At 42.4% G+C, this 26,164-nt stretch overlaps 1 long non-coding RNA gene across 1 annotated transcript; it reads left to right on the top strand.

Annotated features, from left to right (window-relative positions):
• Positions 1-7,037: 7,037 nt before the first annotated feature.
• On the top strand, positions 7,038-25,768 carry LOC138986338 (uncharacterized). Its single transcript, XR_011463173.1, has 2 exons — positions 7,038-7,140; positions 25,222-25,768. It is a non-coding gene; the product is annotated as an uncharacterized lncRNA (long non-coding RNA).
• Positions 25,769-26,164: the final 396 nt, after the last annotated feature.

Below are 26,164 nucleotides of genomic sequence, written 5' to 3'. Positions count from 1 at the left end.
AGTTACCCAACCTCTTTGAGCTTATTTTCTCATCTGTAAGATGGAGAGTCTAACAGTGCATAAACCACAGAAAGCTGTTGGAAAGATTGAATGAGGTAATTCATGTAAAACTCTCAGCAAAGTGCCTGACATCTGTGACGTGCTCACTAAATGGTTACTGTCAGGATGTTTTGATGTTAAGATGTAATGATGTTTAGACCTATCTTATTTTTCTGTGCTTTGGTCCTAGTCATTGAACATCAGTAAATCAACCTGACTTGCTAAGTGCCTGGAGGTGTGAGGATGATGACATTTGCCCTTATTGGCTCCCTAGAGCTCCATAGCACAGGATCTGTTATTTGATTTTGTAGCTTTATTGAGTCTGAGCTCTGAATGAAATGAGGTTTTTTAATGAAAGAAAAGATGAAATTGTCAAGGTCAGAATAACATGAAAAAAAATCACATGTCCCACGTTCCCAATTTTCCATTCATTGAACAGGCATTTATTTGCTGAGAGACTAGTGATTACAAGCACAGACATTGGAGCTAGACTGACTGGGCTTGTATCCATTACTTACTAGCTGTGTGACTTGGACAAAGTTACTTAACCTCTCTGTGTCTATTTCCTACTTCTCAGTTGAGCATAGTAATAGCAGCTGCCTCATAGGGCTGTTGTACATATTAAATGAATCATACAATGGAATATTGCTCCACCATAAAAAGAGTGAAATAATGCCATTTGCAGCAACATGGATGGACCTAGAGACTGTCATACTGGACAAAGTAAGTCAGAGAGAGACAAATATCACATGATAATACTGATACATGGAACCTTAAAAAGTGGCACAAATAAACTTATTTGCAAAACAAATAGAGTCACAGATGCAGAAAATTATGGTTACTAGCGGGAAACTGGGGTGGCGTATGTGTGTTTTCATTCACTCAGTCATGTCTGACTCTTTTGCGACCCCATGAACTATAGGCCACAAGGCTCCTTTTGAAATCTCCATGGAATTCTCCAGGCAAGAATACTGGAGTGGGTTGCCATTTCCTTTTCCAGGGGATCTTCCAGACCTAGGGATTGAACCCAAGACTCCTGCATTGGCAGACTGATTCTTTATCACTGAGCCACCTGGGAAGCCCCATACACTACTGTATATAAAATAGATAACTAATAAGAACCTACACAGTAAAGAACTCTACACAATACTCTGTAGTGGCCTAAATGGGAAAAGAATCTAAAAAAGAATGGATATATATCTATGTATAACTGATTGACTTGCTGTACACCTGAAACTAACACATTATTGTAAATCAACTATACACCAATAAATTTTTTTTAAAGATTAAATGAATCAGTGCATGTAAAGCACTTATCAAATCACTTAGTACTAATAATAAACTGTGAAGAAAGCTGAGTACTGAAGAATTGATACTTTTGAACTGTGGTGCTGGAGAGGACTCTTGAGAGTCCCTTGGACTGCAAGGAGATCCAACCAGTCCATCCTAAAGGAGATCAGTCCTGGGTGTTCATTGGAAGGACTGATGCTGAGGCTGAAACTCCAATACTTTGGCCACCTCATGTGAAGAGTTGACTCATTGGAAAAGACCCTGATGCTGGGAGGGATTGGGGGCAGGAGGAGACGGGGACGACAGAGGATAAGATGGTTGGATGGCATCACCGACTCAATGGACATGAGTTTGGGTGAACTCCTGGTGTTGGTGATGGATAGGGAGGCCTGGCGTGCTGCAATTCATGGGGAAACAAAGAGTCGGACACAACTGAGCAACTGAACTGAATTGAATAATAAGCACTTGATAAATATTGGCTGATGTAATTAACTATATGCTCGGTACCATATTAAGTGCTGGTAAAACAAGCACCATCACTGCTTAAGGTTATCGGCTAGTAGAGGGAGAAAGCTACATGGAAATAGAAATATAATAAGATATAGACAATAAAGATGGAAGCATGCTCAGGATACTGAAGGGACATCAAGAAAGAAGAGATCCAAGTTGGCTTGGAGGGCAATATGAAAACTTTTAATAGAGCTGGAGAACAGTTAGTGGTGAACAGTTAGTGGTGGGGTGCGTTGAAGGTAGGTACATGTTTGTAGAAATAAATAAGAATGATGTGTCCAGAGAACTACAGGCAGTTGATCAATTGGTATGCCTAGGATGTAAAGGAGAGGGAATAAATGGAAGATAAGGTTGAAAAGGTCAGCAGGAAACAAATCCTAAAAGACCTTATACATTAGGTTTAAGAATTTGTACTTTATCTTGAACAATGGAAAGTCATCAAAAGGTTTTAAGTAGGGAAATACCATGATTGGGCATTTTAGAAGGACCCTACTGGCATCGGAGAAGGCAGTGGGAGCCCACTCCAGTACTCTTGCCTGGAAAATCCCATGGACGGAGGAGCCTGGTGGGCTGCAGTCCATAGGGTCGCTAAGAGTCGGACACGACGGAGCGACTTCACTTTCACTTTTCACTTTCATGCATTGGAGAAGGAAATGGCAACCCACCCCAGTGTTCTTGCCTGGAGAATCCCAGGGACAGTGGAGCCTGGTGGGCTGCCATCTATGGGGTCGCACAGAGTCGGAAACGACTGAAGCGACTTAGCGGCAGTACTGGCATCAGTTGGGGGGAAATACTAGAGGCAGAGATGCCAAGCTAAGAAACTACTGTAGTCATCCAGGCATAAGATGATGAGGTTGATGACCTAAAGTAACTGTCATGGGGATGGAAAGATGGGGAATAGTACTGGAGATTGAATTGACTGATGAATACAGAAGGAGGACCAGTTTTGAAGAGGAAGTCGATGGAATCATTTGGGGCCATATCAGGTTTATATAAGGCATTTGGAACTCGTGGAAGAAGGAGGTTAGCACTGGACATACAAATATGGGAGAAATTAGAACTCTGCATCAGGCCCCTTTTTTCTCATTCTCCACTTTCTTCCTAGGTTATTTATTCCCAGGGCTTTAAATACTGTATCTATATTGATAAGTTCAGTTTCTAAACTTCCATCTCTAGCCCTGACCACCTCACTGAGGTCTATCTAGACTTCTATAGCCAGCCATCTACTTAGGATCTCCAGTTGGATGACTCACACACATCTCAAATTTAATATGTCCAGAACTTGCTTGCTCCTCCCCTTGTCTTCCAGTCTCAGTGGCACACACTGTCTGTCTAGTTGCTTCAGTGAGAAACAAGGGTCAGACACTCTGGTTGTTCCTTCAAGTTGCCTTTGTAAAAATTCCTTCCTCTTAGTCCAACAAATGGACTTAGGAACAAACTGGACTTATGAATGCATTCTTGGAATGGAACTCATTCATAGGTAGGGGTCTTACTGTATGTTTATTGGAGAGGGGACTGGTGGAATTTGCTGGGTGAGGGATGGGAGGTGAGGGAAAGGAAGGATCAAAGGTACTTGTACAGTACCTGGTAGGTGCTCAATGAATATTTGCTGAATGAATGGGTCAGGATATGGATGGAAGTTGAAGCTGTGGGAAATGTGTGATCTTAGGATCACTTCAAGGAGAGCCTGAAGAGTAAAATGAGATTCTAAAGAGATGTGCAGAGGAAGGGATGCTTACAAAAGCAACTTGAAGGAACAACCAGGGTGGTAGGAGGAGAAGCCAGAAAGTGTGAGAGTACAGAAGGCAGTCCTGCTTCCCTCTCCAGAAGTAACCAATGCTAACAGATGGGTGGGGAGCCTTCCAAATCATCTTCTATATATTTACATACATTCACAAATGTTTATATTGCATGCATATGTAGTTTGGGGTTTTATGTAAATGAACTCATAGTACATGCATTATTCTAGCGCTTGCTTTTTTAAAAAAATAACAGCTTTATTGAATTGAGCTGTACTTTGCACACAATACAATTCATACATTAAAACTGTACAGTTCAGTGGTTTTTAGTATATTCATGGATATATACAACCACCATCATAGTCAGTTTTTGGAACATGTTCATCACCTCAAAACAAAACCCTGAGCCCTTTAACTGTTACTCACTTATCCCCAATGCCCACCCACAGCCCAAAGACACCACTGACCTCCTTTCTGTCTCTATAGATTAGCCTATTTTGGACTTGCCTATAAATGGAAGCATGTAATACATGCTTTTCTGACGGGCCTATTTCTCTTAGCACATGTTTTCGAGGCTTATCTATGTTATAGCATGAATCAGAGCTTCATTCTTTTTACTGCTGAATAACATTCCATTGTACATGTACACCACATTTTTTTTATCAGTTCATCAGTTAGTGGACACTGGGTTGTTTCCACATTTTCAGTTCAGTTCAGTCGCTCAGTCATGTCCAACTCTTTGCGACCCCATGGATTGCAGCACAGCAGGCCTCCCTGTCCATCACCAACTCCCGGAGTTCACTCAAACTCATGTCCATTGAGTCGGTGATGCCATCCAGCCACCTCATCCTCTGTCATCCCTTTCTCCTCCTGCCCCCAATCCCTCCCAGCATCAGAGTCTTTTCCAATGAGTCAACTCTTCACATGAGGTGGCCAAAGTACTGGAGTTTCAGCTTTAGCATCAGTCCTTCCAATGAACACCCAGAACTGATCTCCTTTAGAATGGACTGGTTGGATCTCCTTGCAGTCCAAGGGACTCTCAAAAGTCTTCTCCAGCACCACGGTTCAAAAGCATCAATTCTTCGGCACTCAGCTTTATTTACAGTTCAACTGTCACATCCATACACGACCACTGGAAAAACCATAGCCTTGACTAGACGGACCTTTGTTGGGAAAGTAATATCTCTGCTTTATAATATGCGATCTAGGTTGGTCATAACTTTCCTTCCAAAGAGTAAGTGTCTTTTAATTTCATGGCTGCAATCACCATCTACAGTGATTTTGGAGCCCAAAAAAATAAAGTCTGACATTCTTTCCACTATTTCCCCATCTATTTGCCATGAAGTGATGGGACCACATGTCATGATCTTAGTTTTCTGAATGTTGAGCTTTAGGCCAACTTTTTCACTCTCCTCTTTCACTTTCATCAAGAGGCTTTTTAGTTCCTCTTCACTTTCTGCCATAAGGGTGGTGTCATCTGCACATCTGAGGTTATTGATATTTCTCCCAGCAATCTTGATTCCAGCTTGTGCTTCTTCCAGTCCAGTGTTTCTCATGATGTACTCTGCATATCAGTTAAATAAGCAGGGTGACAATATACAGCCTTGATGTACTCCTTTTCCTATTTGGAACCAGTCCAACCAGTCTGTTGTTCCATGTCCAGTTCTAACTGTTGCTTCCTGACCTGCATATAGGTTTCTCAAGAGGCAGGTCAGGTGGTCTGGTATTCCCATCTCTTTCAGAATTTTTCACAGTTTGTTGTGATCCACACAGTCAAAGGCTTTGGCATAGTCAATAATGCAGAAATAGATGTTTTTCTGGAACTCTCTTGCTTTTTCCATGATCCAGCGGATGGTGGCAATTTAATCTCTGGTTCCTCTGCCTTTTCTAAAACCAGCTTGAACATCTGGAAGTTCACAGTTCACATATTGCTAGCTGTCATGAATAATACTGTTATGAACATTCAATTACAAGTTTTTGTGTGGACGTTTATTTCCATATCTCTTGAATATATACCAAGGAGTGGAATCGCTGGTATTTTGCTGAAAGTTTTCACTTTTGTCTCAGGTTCAAAGGATTTGTTAACAAAATAAGCCACTCATTATATACAAATAAATAATACAGATATTTATTAGGATTATCTAATAAATATAGATAATTTTTATAAATTATATAAATTTAAAGATAAATATAAATAATTTTCAACATACTAGCATTAAAAGAAAAGAGAACTAGAAAGAGCAGAGAATACATCACAAAATTGGGTTTTGACCAACATCCAGACTTAAAGTCCTGTGTCACAGCACATCTGGAGTCCCGATTGGGAAAAGGGTCCCAGGCAGTGTGTCCACTCCGTGGGTGAGACGTCAAAGATGGCAGTTCAGCATTCCTGCTTATAATCCCAGGATGGACACAAACTGATACCGTCATCAATCTGTGACCAAATTGCAAGCCTGGTTTCCTGTTAATGCTGTGTGTTTTGTCTTGTAAAACTTGGAATGTTGCTAAGCCTATAGCAACACTTCTGTAAAGAAAGCTGAGTGCTAAAGAATTGATGCTTTTGAGCTGTGGAGTTGGAGAAGACTCTTGAGAGTCCCTTGGACTGCAAGATCCAACCAGTCCATCCTAAAGGAGATCAGTCCTGGGTGTTCTTTGGAAGGACTGATGCTGAAGCTGAAACTCCAATAATTTGGCCACCTCATGCAAAGAGTTGACTCATTGGAAAAGACCCTGATGCTGGGATGGATTGGGGGCAGGAGGAGAAGGGGACAACAGAGGATGAGATGGGTGGATGGCATCACCGACTCGGTGGACATGGGTTTGGGTGAACTCCAGGTGTGGGTGATGGCCAGGGAGGCCTGGCGTGCTGCGATTCATGGGGTCACAAAGAGTTGGACACGACTGAGCGACTGAACTGAACTGCTAAGCCTGGGGCTTGGTTGGCCGGGCCCCCTCCAGGTTCTCAACAATCTCAAGATTCCTCCCCCATCTTATCTATGGTGCTGCACATCTTGCACTCACAGCAGGCAGTCACTCCCAGTCACTCCCAGTCAGGGCAGTGTCCAGGCAGGTTAGAAGCAAGGTCAGAGATCTGCTCTGCTTTGTCTCTGAAGCCTATACAAGACTATTCATTTAATTTCCCTAACACTGGAACATACAGTAGCTCTATGTTTGAAATTTTGAGAAACTACCACACATTTTCAAAGTGGCTGTACCATTTTACATTCTCACCAGGAACCCAAGAGGACTGCAGGTTCTCCACATCTTCAGCGACATTTGTTATCTATCTTTTTGATGATTGCCATACTCAGGGTGTGATATCACTTGCTTTTTAATTTAGGGTGCGTTGAATATTTGTCCATATCAGCACTTATAGATTTCTTGCATATATAACCACATGTAATATTCCACAGAGACCATCCTTTTCAAGATGATCCTGTCCTGTACCACTCTGCTCTTTCCTCCCCCAGGGCTCAGCAGCATGGACACAGAAACAGCAGTGGTGGCTGATTGCATTGATCCAGATTTGGAAGTTGTGTGGCAGTTAAAGCAGAAGGATAAGGTGAGAATGGTGTTGTGGTAATGGTGAGAGAATGCTTGAAGTGAGTTACCAACCCTGGTGCATATCATGATGGTGACAGCCACAGAGACAAAGAGCTGGAATGGGTGACATAGCACAGTGGTCAGTACCTTAAAAGTAGGGGTTCTGCCCATGTTCATTGCAGCACTGTTGACAATAGCCAAACATGGAAGCAACCTTTATGTCCATCAATGGGCGAATGGATGAAGAAGATGTGGTGTGTGTGTGTGTGTGTGTGTGTGTGTAATAGTATTCAGCCATTAAAAAGAACACAACAAATGTCATTTTCAACATGGATGGACCTAGAGATTGCCATACAAAGTGAAGTAAGTCAGACATAGAAATTATATGATATCACTTATACGTGGAATCTAAAAAGCAATGATACAAATAAACCTACAAAACAGAGACTCACAGACTTAGAGAATGAACGTATGGTTACCAGGAGAAAGAGGGGGGATAGTTAGAAAGTTTGGGATGGACATATACACACTGCTGTATTCAAAATGGATAACCAGCAGGAATGACTATATAGCACATGGGACTCTGCTCAGTATTATGTGGCATCCTGGATGGGAGGGGGTTTGGAAGAGAATGGATACATGTGTATGTATGGCTGAGTCCCTTTGGCACTCACCCGAAACTATCACAATGTTGTTAACCAGCTATACTCCAGTACAAAATAAAAAGTTTAAGAAAAAAAGTAGGGGTTTTGCATGACACTGGAAACATAGTTTTTTGTTTTATTTTCCATTTACCCATTTTCTTTGTTAAGGTTTTCTTTCTTTTTTAAATTGCATCATTCACTGTTTGCCTTCTTAAACAGATGGCTCAGAACATAATATAACCTTGCTTTGTGACTCAGAGTCGCCATTATGACCATCTGCTTTTGCCCTGGACCTCTGAGGCATGTAGTAATATGTCTTTCCCTGTTAAATGGGTCCCAGATTTCTGTGCTTTTGAAATTCTATCTTGTTTCGTTTCCAGCTTTACTCTTTTTGGTGTCAGAGGCTGGGACCAGTGTATTCTAGGTTCTTCTAATGTATAGATGTTTCACCAAGGGCTGACCTCATATATCTCCTGTGAAGTTCATGGATTTTATGATAGCAGTTTGGCAGTTTGTTTAGATGTTTTTTCCTCTTCCAGGTTTGTGCTTGTATTATGGCAGAGGTTATGAGAAATCTGATCTCCAGAGAAGTGTTGGTGCTTCTTTAATTTGATACAAGCTGTTTTTGGCAAGCTAGTTTTCTAGCATTGAAGAATTGAATGAATAAGTTTGTATTTACCTTATCCACGCTCTTTTTAATGGTAGAGACCTGCGTAGTCCAATACAAGCAGCCACTAGCTACATGAAACTTTTGAAATTTAAATGTAATTAAGTAAATCAGATTAAAAATTCATTTCCTCATTAGCCCTAGCCACATTTCAGGTTCTCAGTAGTCACATGTGCCTAATAATGGCTAGTGTATTGGAAAGTGCAGATACAGAACCTTCCCATCATCATAAAAAGTTCTAATTTTCAGCCATGGTCTAGACTTTGAATCAGTCTCCTCTCAGCAGCCATCTTCCTACTACTCTACAGGACTCTTTGACCTTCCACCCCCATCATGACCCTTCCTTGCCCTCTGTTAGTGTATTACTTCCTGTTGCTACTATAATAAATTACCACAAGCTTCATGGCTTAAAACAACATAAATGTATTATCTTACACTTCTGGAGATTAGAAGTCTAAAATTATCCATTTTTCAGCTTCCAGAAGCCCCAGGCATTCCTTGGCTCCTGGCCCCTTCTTCCATCTTCAAAGCCAGCACATAGCATCTTCAAACCTCTCTCTGGGTGTCTGACCCCTGCTTCACATTGCCTTCGTTAATTCTAACCCTGCTGTTTCTCCCTTATGTGGACTCTGTAATTAGATTAGGCCCACCTGGATAATCCAGGATAATATCCCCATCTTAAATCCTTAACTTAATCACACCTGCAAAGTCCATGTAAGGTAACATCTTCACAGATCCCAAGGATTAGGACGTGGACATCTCTGGGGGTCACGATTCAGCGTACTGGAACGGGCAGTCTTCTCCAGTGGCCTCTTGTTTTCCTTGAAGATCAGTGCTGCACAGAGTATGCTGCACACTGATATGCCAAGGTTTTCTGCAGAGAAAGGAGAATATTTTAAAATCTTATTTTCTGATTTTCTGCCTACATCCTGTCTGGAAATATTAATGCCAAATTTTGGTTGTTCTGACTCCTCAAAATATGATCCTGTGAGTACAGGGCCACTAGAGTGTCATATAGGCCAGACAGATCCACAGCTGATTCAGCCTCCAATCAAGAGTGTTTCCCCATGGTAACACAGTTGCTGCTTCAGGGCTGGTCTCTGCCAGCCTTTCTTCTAAAAAACAAACAGACCACAGTCATAAACAGAAAAAACCCTCCTGAACTGAGAACTTGTTATATTACCCAAAGCAAAGCCTCCTGAGCATCTCTTTACCAAGAGAAGGGTGGCAGATGAAAGCCAGAGTCATTCCTAGGAGAAGCAGAAGCAGAAACCAATGTGAAATTGGACTTCTACTTTCAGTCTGGACAAGATGGCATAGACTCATTGCTCCCTATTCCTCTCAGCTGAGTATAATTATGAATCCTAGAAATAATTCAAGAGGCAACCAAAGGAGAATTCTAAAAGAGGTAAAGAAGAAGGCATAGTGGCTGGGAATTCCAGGACTGGAGAAACACCATGGTAGCCTTATGACTTAACACCCAACAGAAGGCAACACAGGCCCAGCATTTCCCAGCTCCCAACCTAGCAACAGATGGTTGCTCAGGTAGGCTCCTCTGGATTGAATGGGAGTCCTGCTGACAATACCAAGTGAACATGGCAACTCCAGCAAGGAAATGTAGCAGGGAGCCCCACTGACAATAAGCAGTCAGGAGAAGTGCTTTCCTTTCCCACCAGGCCAGAGACTCCCCTAGCCCTCGAAAAGATACTGTGCAAACAGGGCACCATCAAGGGGAAATCCTATTGGAACAAGCAGTCTGGCTCAGGAAGCCTTTTGTCCTTATGATCTTAAGGATTCCCTTCTCCCCAAAAGATATACCAGGCATACAGCACTGGCAAGGGGTGGGGGAGTTGCCACCAGAATAAGCAAAGCCAGGTAAGATGTGCTGTTTTTAAAGACTAGAGACTCACTTCCTCCACCTAGAGACATGAGGCAGCGCAGCCTGGTGAAGCATCTTCTGCTCCCTCAGGCAGCACCAGCAGGGACCGGTGAGGTCCCCGTCAGCACCATGTTAACCAAGCTGAACAAAATTGCACCACAGAGGCTCTGAAAAGTAAATTGTCATTGAAACCACAGCTTACAAAGTAGGGTAAGATTTGTGTGCTAAAACTAAACATTGTCCACTCAAATAAAAGATTTAAATTGTCTCCTAACATAGGAGCCAAATGTCCAGAATACAATGAAAAATCACCCATCATACCAAGAACGAGAGAATCACAACTAGAGTGAGAAAAGACAATCAACTGACATCACTACCAAGATGAATCAGATGTTAGGATTATCTGACAAGGATTTATTATTTTTTTACTGAATGATAATTGCTTTACAGAATTTTGTTGTTTTCTGTCAAACCTCAACATGAATAAGCCATAGGTATACATATGTCCCCTCCCTTTTGAAACCTCCCATCTCCCTCCCCATCCCACCCTTCTAGGTTGATACAGAGCCCCTGTTTGAGTTTCCTGAGCCATACAGCAAATTCCCTTTGGCTATCTATTTTACATATGTATGGCACCCCACTCCAGTACTCTTGCTTGGAAAATCCCATGGACGGAGGAGCCTGTTAGGCTGCAGTCCATGGGGTCGCTAAGAGTTGGACACGACTGAGCGACTTCACTTTCACTTTCACTTTTCACTTTCGTGCATTGGAGAAGGAAATGGCAACCCACTCCAGTGTTCTTGCCTGGAGAATCCCAGGGACGGGGGAGCCTGGTGAGCTGCCGTCTATGGGGTCTCACAGAGTCGGACACGACTGAAGTGACTTAGCATAGCATAGCATAGCATAACAATGTAAGTTTCCGGAGAAGGCAATGGCACCCCACTCCTGTATTCTTGCCTGGAAAATCCCATGGACGGAGGAGCCTGGTAGGCTGCAATCCATGGGGTCACTAAGAGTCGGACACGACTGAGCAACTTCACTTTCACTTTTCACTTTCATGCATTGGAGAAGGAAATGGCACCCCACTCCAGTACTCTTGCCTAGAGAATCCCAGGGACGGGGGAGCCTGGTGGCCTGCCATCTATGGGGGTCGCACAGAGTCAGACACGACTGAAGTGACTTAGTAGCAGACTTAGCAGCATGGGGAGAGGGGAGGAGAGGGTGAGATTATGGAAAGAGTAACATGGAAACTTACATTGCTGCTGCTACTAAGTCACTTCAGTTATGTCCGACTCTGTGTGACCCCATAGAGGCAACCCACCAGGCTCCCCCGTCCCTGGGATTCTCCAGGCAAGAACACTGGAGTGGGTTGCCATTTCCTTCTCCAATTCATGAAAGTGAAAAGTGAAAGTGAAGTCACTCAGTCGTGTCTTACTCTTCAAGACCCCATGGACTTCAGCCTACCAGGCTGCTCCATCCATGGGATTTTCCAGGCAAGAGTACTGGAGTAGGGTGCCATTGCCTTCTCCACCTCTCCCCATGTCCGTAAGTCTATTCTCTATGTCTGTTTCTCCATTGCTGCCCTGTAAATAAATTCTTCAGTACCGTTTTTCTAGATTCTGTATATGTGTGTTAGAATACAATATTTATCTTTCTCTTTCTGACTCACTTCACTGTATAATAGGTCTAGCTTCATCCACCTCATTAGAACTGACTCAAATGCATTCCTTTTTATTTCTGAGTAATATTCCATTGTGTATATATACCACAACTTCTTTATCCATTCATCTGTCAATGGACATCTAGCTTGCTTCCATATTCTAGCTATTGTAAAGAGTGCTGCAGTGAACAATGGGATACATGTGTCTTTTTCAATTTTGGTTTCCTCGGGGTATATGCCTGGGAGTGGGATTGCTGGGTCGTATGGTGGTTTTATTCCTAGTTTTTTAAGAAATCTCCATACCATCTTCCATAGTGGCTGTGTCAATTTACATTTCCACCAACAGTGCAAGAGGGGTCCCTTTCCTCCACACCCTCTCCAGCATTTATTGTTTGTACACGTTTTGATGATGGCCTTTCTGACCAGTGTGAGGTGATATCTCATTATAGTTTTGATTTGCATTTCTCTAATAATGAGTGATGTAAAGCATCTTTTCATGTGTTTGTTAGCCATCTGTATGTCTTCTTTGGAGAGATGTCTGTTTAGGTCTTTTCCCCACTTTTTGATTGGGTTGTTTGTTTTTCTGGTATTGAGTTGTAGGAGCTGCTTGTATATTTTGGAAATTAATCCTTTGTCAGTTGTTTCATTAGCTATTATGTTCTCCCATTCTAAGGGTTGTCTTTTCACCTTGCTTATAGTTTCCTTTGCTGTGCAAAAGCTTTTAAGTTTCATCAGGTCCCACTTGTTTACTTTTGTTTTTATTTCCATTACTCTAGGAGATGGGTCTGGAGAAGGCAGTGGCACCCCACTCCAGTACTCTTGGCTGGAAAATCCCATGGATGGAGGAGCCTGGAAGGCTGCAGTCCGTGGGGTTGCTAGGAGTCAGACATGACTGAGTGACTTCACTTTCACTTTAACTTTTCATGCATTGGAGAAGGAAATGGCAACCCACTCCAGTGTTCTTGCCTGGAGAATCCCAGGGACGGGGGAGCCTGGTGGCCTGCTGTCTATGTGGTCACACAGAGTCGGACACGACTGAAGCGACTTAGCAGCAGCAGCAGCAGGAGGAGGTGGGTCATAGAGGATCTTGCTTTGATTTATGTCATCGAGTGTTCTGCCTGTTTTCCTCTAAGAGTTTTATAGGTTCTGGTCTTACTTTTAGGTCTTTAATCCATCTTGATTTTATCTTTGTGTGTACTGTTAGGAAGTATTCTAATTTCATTCTTTTACATGTAGCTGTCCAGTTTTCCCAGGACCATTTATTGAAGAGGCCGTCTTTGCCCCTTTGTATATTCTTGCCTCCTCTGTCAAAAATAAGGTACCCATAGGTGCATGGGTTTATTTCTGGGCTTTCTATCTTGTTCCATTGGTCTATATTTCTGTTTTTGTGCCAGTACCATACTGAGAATTATGTGACAAGGATTTTAATGCAGCACCACAAAAATGCTTCAATAAGCAATTTCCATGTCTCTTCCAAAAAATGAAGGCAAAAAAAATAGGAAGTCAGAGCAAAGAAACAACAAGTTATAAAAAAGAAACAGCAATTATAAAACTGAAGAATACAGTAGCAGAAATCAAAAACTTGCTGGTTAAGTTCAATAGTGTAGTGGAGATGACAAAGGATAGAATCAGTGAACTTGAGGATACACCAATAGAATTTACTCAATCTGAGCAACACAGAAAAAAATAGACTGGAAAAAAAATAGAGCCTCTGAAACCTGTGGGAAATTACAAAAGATCCATGTCAGAGTCCCAGAAGCATACTAAAATCAAAGTGCAGAAAAGGGAGAAAGCTATAGACAAATATCTCATGAACTTAGAAAAATGTTCAACAAAACATTAGCAAAATGAAACCAACAATGTATAAAAGAATTATACACCACGACCAAGTGAGATTTATTAAGGTATGCAAATCTGGTTCAATATTTTTAAAATCAACATATAAAAACTTGAAAAAAAAATCAGTCAACATAGGCTACCATATATATCTGACTCTTTACGACCCGTGAACTGTAGCCCACCAGGCTCCTCTGTCATGGTACTCTCCAGGCAAGAATACTGGAGTGGGTTGCCCTTCCCTTCTCCAGGGCATCTTCCTGAACCAGGGATTGAACCCAGGTCTCCTGCATTGCAGGAGGATTCTTTACCTCCTGAGCCACCAGGGAAGCCCCATCCACATGCCCATATCAATTAGCAAAGAAAAACACATTTGATAAAATTCAACACTTATTCATGATAAAAACCCTCAGTATAATAGGGGTAGAGGGGGACTTCCTTAACTTCATAAAGAACATCTAAACATAACAGCTAACATTATGTTTAATGGTGAAAGACTGAATGCTTTCCCTCTTAAGATTGGAACGAGGGAAGCATGTCTGTTCTTATCGTTTCTAGTCAACATTGTGCTGGAAGTTCTGGACAGTATAACAAGATAAGAAAAAGAAATTTAAAAACTACAGATTAGAAATAATCAAGCAAAACTGTCTTGCCGAAAATTTGATCATCTGCACAACAAATCACAAGAAATCTTTAAAAAAAAAACAAACCTTCTAGAACTAAACATTGAACTCAGCAAGTCCATATGATATAAAATCAACACAAAAATCAGTTGCATTTCTATATAGTAATTGGAAATCTAAAATAACACCATTTACAACTGCTCCAAAGACAATGAAATATCAATATTTAGGTATAAACTTAACAAAGCAGGTACAGGATTTGTATGCTGAAAATTACAAAACATTAATGAAAGAGCTTGAGATTGACTGTGTTCATGGACTGGAAGATTAAACATACTAAAGATGTCGGTTCTCCCCAGATTGATTTATAGGTTAATGAAGTCTCTATCAGAACCTCTGCAAGGATTTTTGTAGACAGAGATAGGCTTATTATAAAATTTATGTGGAAGAAATTCCCTGATTGCCTAGTGGTTAGGATTCCGTGCTTTTACTGCTGTGACACGGGTTCGGTACCTGACCAGGGTACTGAGATCCCACAAGCCACTCTGTGCAACACCCCCCGCCAAATTATATGAAATAGCAAAGGACCTAGAGTAGCTAAAAATGATTTTTATAAAGAGCAAACTTTTATAAAGCATAAACCAATGTAAAGGCTTACAATATAGTACAGTAATTAAGCTAGTATGATAACACAGATAAATGGAACAGAATAGAGAACCCAGAAACACATCCACACTAATTTGTTCAATTGATTTTTGAAAGTTATCAAATCAGTTCAGTGGAGGAAGGATAGCCTTTTAAACAAATAGTGCAGGAGCAATTGACATCCATGGGCAAAATAAGTGAATTTTGACCTAAACATCACACTGTATATAAAGACTAATTCAACAAGGATCACAGACTTAAAGTGTAAAACTATGAAACTTGTAGAACAAAAGCCACAGGAGAAAATCTTCATGGTCTAGGGCTCAACAAACTGTTCTTAGACTCGATAACCACAAACATGATCCATAAAAGGAAAAACTATTAATCGTATTTCATCAAAATAATGAAGTTTGTTCTATGAAAGATCCTATTAATATGAGCTACAAACTAGAGAAATTATTTGCAAAGTACATATCTGAAAATTATTTTATTTCTTTATTTTTTGGAGGCTAATTACAATATTGTATTGGTTTTGCCATACATTGACATGAATCTGCCACGGGTGCACATGTGTTCTCCATCCTGAACCCCCCTCCCACCTCCCTCCCCATCCCATCCCTCTGGGTCATCCCAGTGCACCAGCCCCGAGCACCCTGTATCATGCATCAAACCTGGACTGGCGATCCGTTTCACATATGATAATATACATGTTTCAATGCCATTCTCCCAAACCATCCCACCTCGCCCTCTCCCACAGAGTCCAAAAGACTGTTCTATACATCTGTGAAAAGGATTTTTATCCAGAATATATAAAGAACTCTGAAAACTCAAACAATCCTGTTAGAAAATGGACAGAAGATATAAACAAACTTTTCACTAAAGAGGATATACAGATGACACATAACACATGAAAAGATATTCAACATCATTAGTCATCAGGAAAGTGCAAATCACAGCCACAGTCTGATATTACTACACACCTATCACTTCAGTTCAGTTACTCAGTCGTGTCTGACTCTTTGCGATCCCATGGACTGCAGCATGCCAGGCTTCCCTGTCCATCACCAATTCCCAAAGCTTGCTCAAACTCATGTCCATTGAGTCAGTGATGCCATCCAACCATCTCATCCTCTGTTGTCCCCTTCTCCTCCTGCCCCCAATCCCTCCCAGCATCAGGGTCTTTTCCAATGAGTCCGTTCTTCGCATGAGGTGGCCAAAGTACTGGAGTTTCAGCTTCAGCATTAGTCCTTTCAATGAATATTCAGGACCAATTTCCTTTAGGATGGACTGGTTGGATCTCCTTGCAGTCTAAGGGAATCTCAAGAGTCTTCTCCAACACCACAATTCAAAAGCATCAATTCTTCAATGCTCAGCTTTCTTTATAGTCCAACTCTCACATCCATACATGACCACTGGAAAAAACATAGCTTTGACACACCTATCAGAACAGCTAAAATAAAAAATATTGATACCAAATGCTGGAGAGGATGCAGAGAAACTGGATCATTCATATGTGTATTCTTCAACATATTAATGTTTAAATTAACTGTAGGACATATGTGCCATGGAATCTCAGCAATAAAAAGAAATAGGGTATCTGTTCATGTAATAACTTGGATGAATACGTCTTAAAGAGTTATATACTGTACGATTGTTTATATAATACTAATGAAATGACAAACTGTATAGTGATGGAGGACAGTTAGTGGGTGCCACAGGGGTTAGAAAACGGGGTAGATAGAAGGTAAGTATGAATGCACAGGGAGCAGCTGGAAGGATCCTTGTGATCGTACAGTTCTGACCTTATCGGTTGATTCATGAACCTACACATGTGATAGAATTGCAAACAACTCAATCCACAGACATATACAAACAAATGATTACAGGTAAAGCTGGGGATATCTAGGCAGGGTCAATGGTTCATGGGCAGTATTGGTGCCATGGTTGTGGTATTGTACTACAGTTTTATTAGCTGTTCCCACTTTGGGAAACTGGGTAAAGTATGCATGGTGTATCACTGCATGATTTCTTACAATTGCATGTGACTCTACAATGATCTCAAAATACAAAGTTCAATTAAAAAAAAAAAAAAAAACAATTGGGGCCTTGAATATTTTTCCAGAAGCTGAACTATGGAATCTGGCTCATTTGCGGGCATGAAACTAGTTGGCCATCTGACTACAGAGTAGATAGTTATGAAGAACAGTAACTCTCCCAACTTGGGGATACAGTCCCTTTGGGAGCCTGTAATAATCCAAAGAGGTATTGTTCACCTTCTTGAAATTCTCAATGACCAAATGTAATTGAAAATCACTTTCATGAAATAACAAACATTTGCTATATAAATCTTCATCTTGGAGAACCACACTAGAAAATCAAAATAGGGTATCTCTAACCTCTCCATACCCTAGCCCTTCCAAAAGAGGAATCACCAGCCTGATCATTCTTCATACAGTCAATGTCTGAGATCTGAATGGGCCTGTTAAGTCTGTATAGTGAACAGCTGTCACCCCTAACCCTGGGCAACCAGAAGGCTCAGACCATTGAGAAACGCTGAGGGGGAATGAGAGGCTGTGGACGATTGGCTGCAAACCCCATTCCATTGCTTGGCCAAGGGCTCCAAACGGATACGCCACCTTAAGATTCAACATCTTCCTTAAGAGGAGCTTAGAGGGTTTTTATGATCTTTTCCTAAAAGCTCTTTTCCTGCTTGTTCTTCAGACCTGGAACATCTTGAACTTATCACTTGCTTTGATCAAAGAGAAACCTCATTTCACAGAGGAGTAAACAAACAGTGGGGAAAGCACATTTCCCCTTAATAGTAGTTTTTTTTTTCTTTAGTGACTCAAATTTAATCTTGGCAACATTGGCTTTTTTTTTTTTTTTAAAGTCCTCACAAATTTTTTGTCTGCAAAAGAGATCATTTGGAAGTTTGCTTTGGTTTTATGATTTAATATCTAAATTACTAAATTGGCCAGGTTAAAAACCTTGACCTTCCGTAAGGTTTTAGGTTCTGAGGCAAGAATACTGGAGTGTGTAACCATTCACTTCTCCATGGGATCTTCCCGACCCAAGGATCAAACCTGGGTCTCCTGCATTGCAGGCAGATTCTTTACTATCTGAGCCACCAGGGAAACGCCTATATCAGGATTCCCCCCAAACTCCCTCATGCTGCCCCTTTGTAGTTACACCCCCCCCAAACCCTGGCAACCACTGATGTGTTTCCCATCACTGTAGTTTTCTCTCTTTGAGAAAGTCATAGAAATGGAATCATACAGTAGAGAACTTTAAAACTGGCTTCTCTCAGCATCATGTCTTCAGGATTCATCACATTGGTGTATCTATCAGTAGTTCATTTAAGATCCTTTTTTACTTAAGAATTACTCCCCAATTTCATTAGTTTTCTAAGCAGGCTTTCTAGTAGTGTAGCAACAGTATAATCTATATGCAATGAAATCACCTTTGGTAAAATGACTGACAGTTACTAAGGTTTTTCTTATCCAGTTCTTCATCCGTTTCTGCTGATAAAAAAAGCAGAAGAGGCAAGAAGTAGATAATAATTTCTAAACAAGCATCATAGAGTTCTAAAACCAGCAAGCAGCACCCTTGACTGCCTGAACTGTTCTCAAACCACTTCTCTCACCACTTGAGAAACCTACCAGGACAGCAGTGGCCCTCTAGACACATGCCTCCTGCGCAGAAGCCTTCCTGTTGATTCTCGAGCCAGCTTCACACAGAAGAATGAGTACAATTGTCTAGAAAGTCACATCCCCATCACCACCCATCCACGGATCGCACCCATACCCCCTGATGACACCCACATCCCCTGCAGTGAAATCATGGAGTTTCAACCACTGGACTGTCAGGGAAGTCCCTAAGGTGACTTTTTAAGGAATTCTTGAACTGCCCTCCTGAGGAACCCCAAATGTCTTTTACTAAAGATTTGTCATAGCAGAAACTTCTACCATTAGAATCACTCATTTAGGCTAAGGAGTTCCAGAAGACCTCTCTTTAAAAAATGCAAACGTGTCACATAGGAGGATATCCCGTTATGAAGTTGGGCCCTGAAGGGCTTAAACAAAACCTTCTGATCTGAGGCAGAGGCCAGATTTGGAGTGGAGCTCAGTGCTAAGACCTGGGACCCCAGCTTAAATTAGAGGTGAGGTCAGATGACTCTACAGGGCCAAGTGGCAGTGGTGTAACAAGCAGGACTTTATGAGGCCTTCCCAGGAGAGCTCTTCCCCCATGTCCTCTGCTTTAGCTCCTCTCTGAAGTACCTAGATGATAGGATTTGATGCAGATTTCCTCAGTTGTTTTGCAGATGTGAAAGTTCAGTTCAGTCGCTCAGTCGTGTCCGACTCTTTGCGACTCTGTGAATCACAGCACACTAGGCCTCCCTGTCCATCACCAACTCCCGGAGTTTACTCAAACTCATGTCCATCGAGTCAGTGATGCCATCCAGCCATCTCATCCTCTGTCGTCCCCTTCTCCTCCTGCCCCCAATCCCTCCCAGCACCAGAGTCTTTTCCAATGAGTCAACTCTTCGCATGAGGTGGCCAAAGTACTGGAGTTTCAGCTTTAGCATCAGTCTTTCCAATGAACACCCAGAACTGATCTCCTTTAGAATGGACTGGTTGGATCTCCATGCAGTCCAAGGGACTCTCAAAGTCTTCCCCAACACCACAGTTCAAAAGCATCAATTCTTCGGCACACAGCTTTCTTCACAGTCCAACTCTCACATCCATACATGAGCACTGGAAAAACCATAGCCTTGACTAGACGGACCTTTGTTGGCAAAGTAATGTCTCTGCTTTTGAATATGCTATCTAGATTGTTCATAACTTTCCTTCCAAGGAGTAAGTGTCTTAATTTCATGGCTGCAATCACCATCTACAGTGATTTTGGAGCCCAAAAAAATAAAGTCTGACACTGTTTCCACTGTTTCCCCATCTATTTCCCATGAAGTGATGGGATCACATGACATGATCTTAGTTTTCTGAATATTGAGCTTTAGGCCAACTTTTTCACTCTCCTCTTTCACCTTCATCAAGAGGCTTTTTAGTTCCTCTTCACTTTCTGCCATAAGGGTGGTGTCATCTGCATATCCGAAGTTATTTATATTTCTCCCAGCAATCTTGATTCCAGCTTGTGCTTCTTCCAGCCCAGCGTTTCTCATGATGTACTCTGCATATCAGTTAAATAAGCAGGGTGACAATATACAGCCTTGACGTACTCCTTTTCACACAGATGTGAAAACCCCCCACCAAATTGAAAATGTTAAGTACTTGACGATCAGGAGCACATAGCCCCAGGCCTCCCGGAGCCTAAGGACTTAATCCCTGTGACACTATCCTCTTCCCTAGCCATCAGAGAATCCTGTGTGAGTTGATCACATACCTGTCGACCCCGTGCCCCACCTGACTTTTTAAAAGTGCTTTGTAGAAACCCTTTAGAGAGCTCAAGGCTTTTTCGAGCAGGAGCCACCCGCCCCCTGGCATGGCCCTGCAGTAAACCTTTCCCTATTCCAAACTCCACCTTTTCAGTTTGTTTAACCTCACTGTCAGGTGCACGAACTTGCATTAACAGCAGGAGACACTGGGACCCAGGGAAGTGGGCTGAAAAGGGGTGGGGAGAATGTGTCAAAAGAGGCAGTGGGACATGCTAAGAACAAACATTGCCTGTGTCCTCAGTACAGCCAGGTCATGCCCTGGTGGCCCCACTCTGGAGTCAGATCGCTAGATGCTGTGTTTGCTTCTGTCTTATCTATCTACTAAGTCAATATGAAGTCGAAGCTCTGAAACCCAATTCAATAAGAGTGTTTATGAATCCAGTGTACTTAGCCAGTGTGGAGGAGGAAGCCACCTTCCGACTGCAGGAGGGCTTTCCTTTTTTATTCAGTTTCCCTTTCTTTTATGTTTATAGTCTTTTCTCCTTCTCCCCAAAGGCACGTCACTCTGAAAGTCCTGCTTGTATTAATAAAAGCAACTCGATGGCCAAGTATCAGAGACTCTAGGTGGAGGGTAAACCAACTCATTTCCTGTGAGGGAGGGAACTCAGCCTCGAGTGGTCAGACTTACCCCGAACTGAGGGCAGTAGGACGACCCTTGCACACCCATTTAGCAAGCCAGGGCCCCCTTAGCCTGGGGTTAGCTGGGGCCTTGGTCTTCTTCACCACTGTTATTTTACAACCTCTTGCTCCACGCAGACACGTACAACTAATGAAGTAACTGTTGGCACGTCTGCCAGTAACACAGCTCATTTCTGTTGATTAGTCATAGACCAACAATCAGTAAATTGGTAGATTGCACTTGAGCTGACACATTTTCGGTCTAACGGTTCATAAAACAGAGGGCCACTTATTTTATGTATATATAAGTGGCTCTTAGTGCATCAAAAGGATGTTTAAAACAACAAAGGAATAGTCAAAAGCGCAGTTTATCATCTTGGTAACATTCAACGGCAGCCCTTGGTTAAATAAGCAAAGCAGCACACAGGCAGAGGGTGGAAGCGCTGGGGCAAGCGCAGGCTCCTTCCTAAGGGCTTCTGGCCATGATACCTAGGGCTCTAGGCAGGTGTGCTGAGGGGCTGCCCAGGGAGCAGGAGAACTGAGTTGCAAGATGGTTCAAACCTTTGCAAAGAAAGAATCGCAGAGACAGTGCTTTCTGAGAAAGAGCAGAAATAAAGTAGACCTAGGAAGGTAGTTGGGCGTCCCTGGTGACTCAGTGGTAAAGAATCCGCCTGCCAATGCAGGAGGTGCAGGTTCAACCCCTGGGTCAGGATGATCTTCTGGAGACTAAAATTGCAATCCACTCCAGCATTCTTGCCTGGGAAATCGCATGGACAGAGAAGCCTGGCGGGCTACAGTACACGAGGTCTCAAAGAGTCAGACATGACTTAGCTACTCAACAGCAGGAAGCTAGTTAAGTGTTTGAGACCCAAATGCCAATGGAAAAAGCTCTGCATCTTTAGAGCTGATGCAATTGGAGCCTTTCATGTTGAGGCATGACCATTTACAGCTGGGCCACAATCTCCCCTACATTTCTGTTCATCTGATTTTCAATTTCAGTTGTTCATTCTCTATACCCAGCCCCACTGTGGGACTGCGCACTAATTATCTCATGGTGGTGATACCATCTGCTGAAAAGGCTGGCAGCTGAGCCATTACCATCTCCCTGCCTCTACCTGCCCTGGTACATGAACCAGAAGGCAGTGTACTGTCCCCTGTGCCCTACTCAGGGGACTGACTCAGCCTCACAGATTGAAGCAGAAACTGAGAACTTGACCCATTCTCCAGACTGGAGCCTTTGCCTATGATGTTTAATACTGAAGTTGGGGGACTCAGCCTGTGTGGTGAAATATTTGGATAAACTACCTTCCTGTGTGGGTCCATGCACCTGTGATTGATTCATGGGCCTAGGTCTGATCTACATGAACAAGGGAATTTCTTGACCACCACTTTTACCTCTCTCCCTGGCCACCTGGACACAATTAAAAGCCATCTGGTCACAAGAGGGTTGAGGGTGTAGACAAGACTGAATAATCCAATCCTTGACCCTGGGAAAAGAACTGAAAGGATCTGATGTATACACAAATCAGTTGTACCATCTTTTTGTAGAAATGGCAGCATGATCTTTCTTTGTAATCCCACTCAAAGTATTTTTAAACTTCAGACTAGGAGTGAGGAATCCAGGCGTTGACACTGGTAAATTGTTGCAAGCAGGCAGCATGGAAGAAGGTGGACAGGGCATACGGTCCCTAGTCTAATCTCCCCCTGCCCATGAAGTTCTGAAAGTTTGGTGAGAATAGTTGGTGAGTTAGAATAATAATTAAGCATATATTCTTTTATATATGTTAAAATACTCTTAATGCTTATGACAACTGTGAGGGATGTTACAGAGAGAGGAACATATTCACTGTCTCCTCAAAAGTTAGCAGGGACAGGGAATAAGTCTTGATTTTTTTAAGTTATTCTTTATTTTTACTTATTTTTAATTTTATTTTTATTGGAGTAGAAAATCTTGATTTGACCAGAGAAAAAAGGTGGTTTGTTTTCCCCTTTTGAGCCATTGATTTGATCTCCAGGGAACACAGCCTTACTGTTGCACGGCTGGGCACGGACATTAGTAGCAAGAAGCCAATCACATTTTTTTCCTTTTGACTCTCCTTTTCTTTTACTGATCATATTTTGTGATTGTTCAGGTTCCTTGGATTTTTTCCCCTGTTATCATTAGCTTGTAAAAGAATGTAGTCAGCTTCCCCCATTTGTATGAATGTAGGAGAATATTAATACAGCTACAAGAAGAGCAGAGATAAGCCAGAAGTCAAAGAATCAGAGTGTTCCAGCCAGAGGAGCCAGAGAAACAACTGAGACCAGCCCTTCACTTGTTTATGTGTTTTTTGTTGTTGTTGTTGTTTTTTATTTTGTTTTGTTTTGTTTTTTTGCCGCTCTTCCCTCATAGCTCAGTTGGTAAAGAAACTGCCTGCAATGCAGGAGACCTGCGTTCAATCCCTGGGTTGGGAAGATCCCTTGGAGAAGGGAAAGGCTACCTACTCCAGTATTCTGGCCTGGAGAATTCCACGAACTGTATAGTCCATGGGGTTGCAAATAATGGGACACGACTGAGCGACTCACTTCCACTTTCACTGTTCAGTATGTGGGATCTCAGTTCCCCTTCCAGGGATTGACCCCCTGCAGTGGTAGCTCGGAGTCTTAACCACTGGACCACCAGGGAAGTCCCAGCCCTTCACTTTCACCGTGGGGAAACAGAGGCCCCGAGAGGGAAGGTGGGTCATAATTCCCATTTCTGTCCTCTTTCCGGAATGTGATATATGATTTTAGTGCTCCATACTTTCCTTTCTGATGATAGTTTGTAAAAGTTATTATTAGGCACTCCTGGGGCACAAAGCCAATTAGGTTAAGGAGTGGTACAGAGCTGTATGATGGTAGGAAACCTAGACCCAAAGTAAACATTCCCCCTGGACCATCAGATCTGGAGTTGGCGCTCGTTTGTGTTGTGTTGGCATTCCCCTAGGTACTAGGTACTATCCTTGGCCTGATTGTCTCCTGTTGGGTTGGCCAAAAGTTTCATTTGGGTTTTCTGTAAAATGTTACTGCAATTCTTAGGCTGTTCTACCTGTCTCAGCGGATAACTCATCCCTTCTCTAGGTCAACACCCACCTTGTCACCTGTCCATCTCTTTACAAATCTCTGCTCTTCCCTTACACCCTGCTGTACTTGTAACCGCAACAAAACCTCTGTTTTGTTTGAATAAAAACAAGCAAAAATCTTTTCAACCTATGTCTCCCTGCCCTCCAAGCCTTGCCAGCCAAGCCTCTTGAAAGAATGGTTTGTATTTGATGTTCGAAGTCCTTCCTTCTCATTCACCCCAGTGCCAAACTCAACGGGCACCTTTTAATTCTTTATTTTACAGGATCTTGCTCTGCAGCATTTCTCACTGGATTTGTCTGCCTGAAACTCTTTTTCCTGACTTTTCTTCTGTGGATTCTTCTACTCCTCTGTCCCTCAAGGATCTTAATCGATAGTAGTTATATCTTGGGTTCATACCCAGCTTACATCTCCTTCACTGCAGTACTTCCCAAACCCATAATCTCTCAGGAAGGGATGGTAAAGCCCCCGACACAGTCAATAGGTCTAGTGATGGCTCTCTAATGGGAGGTGGATACCATACCTGTGGGAGTCCTTCTTTCTCCCCCAGAATGCAGTGAGATAAAGGAAGCATACGGCAGGGAACTCGGGTGAGGGGTCACACCGACTCAGACGCTGACCCTATGGTTGTGATTGTGTGAGTGGATGAGTGACTAGAAGGCACTTCCGGGCAGAGGAGGCAGCGTGAGAAATAAAGGCAACTCTGCCTGAGAAACAGGGAAGAGATCCTGAAACAGGGAGGGGTACAGAGGAGCAGACAGAGGAGCAGAGGGGGAAGCATGGTGAGAGGAACAGGAGGGAGATGGGACTGAGGAGAGGAAGCATGGGAGAGGGCACCCAGGGGAGTTCTGACTCTCTGTGAGGGGCTGTGGTGATGGCTGCACTACATTTCCTCGTGACTTCCTGTATCCTTGTAATGACTCTCTCTTTTCACTACCTTATTTTAGTGGGGTTTTGTTTCTTGCCACTTTTATCCTAAGGTACCTCTTCTTTTGTGGTGCTGGAGAAGACTCTTGAGAGTCCCTTGGACTGCAAGAAGATCAAATCAGTCAATCCTAAAGGAAATCAACCCTGAAAATTCATTGGAAGGACTGATGCTGAAGCTGAAGCTCAAGCTTCAATACTTGGGCCACCTGATGTGAAGAGCCAACTCACTGGAAAAGACCCTGATGCTGGGAAAGATTGAAGGCAGGAGGAGAAGGGGACGACAGAAGACGAAATGGTTGGATGGCAACACCGACTCAATAGGCATGAACTTGGACAAACTCCGGGAGATAGTGGAGGATAGAGGAGCCTGGCGTGCTGGGATCCATGAGGTCTCAAAGAATCAGACATGACTTAGCGACTGAACAACAACAATCTCTTCTTCCACCACTTCCTCAACCTCACCCTGAGTGATCTCCTCCACTCTTTTTTCAGTTTAAAATGTTTTTATTTGATGCATATAGTTTTTTTCTTTTTAAAAAAGCATACCAAAGGCTTATACAAAAAAAAAAAAAAAAGGCTTATACAAAGGGATAAGCAGAAGACCCTATGCCCACCCCTTTCATGCTTCCCAAAAGCAATCTCTCTTTGAAGTATTCCTTATGGTGTTTACCTCAGTCATTGAAAAGAATATGATTATCCCACTGTTTCTTTGTTTTTTTTCCAATAAAATATACATTGCACAGATTTACCATTTCGACTATTTTATGTGTACAGTGGTATTAAGCACAGTTGTGTTGTGGTACAGTCATCACCACAAGCCATCTACAGAAGTTTTTCATTCTCTCAAACTGAACTTCTGTATCCAGTAAACAATAACTTCTCATTCCCTTCCTGCCCAGCCCCTGGTAATGACTCTTCTAGGTCATGTCACTATAAATTTTATTCTAGGTACATCATATAAATGGAATCATACAATATTTGTCCTCTGTTGTCACA

Source organism: Bos mutus, chromosome X, assembly GCF_027580195.1.
Source record: "Bos mutus isolate GX-2022 chromosome X, NWIPB_WYAK_1.1, whole genome shotgun sequence".
Taxonomy (NCBI): Eukaryota; Metazoa; Chordata; class Mammalia; order Artiodactyla; family Bovidae; genus Bos; species Bos mutus.
The sequence above is the reverse complement of the archived record's forward strand: the minus strand, read 5'-3'. Positions and strand labels throughout refer to the sequence as shown.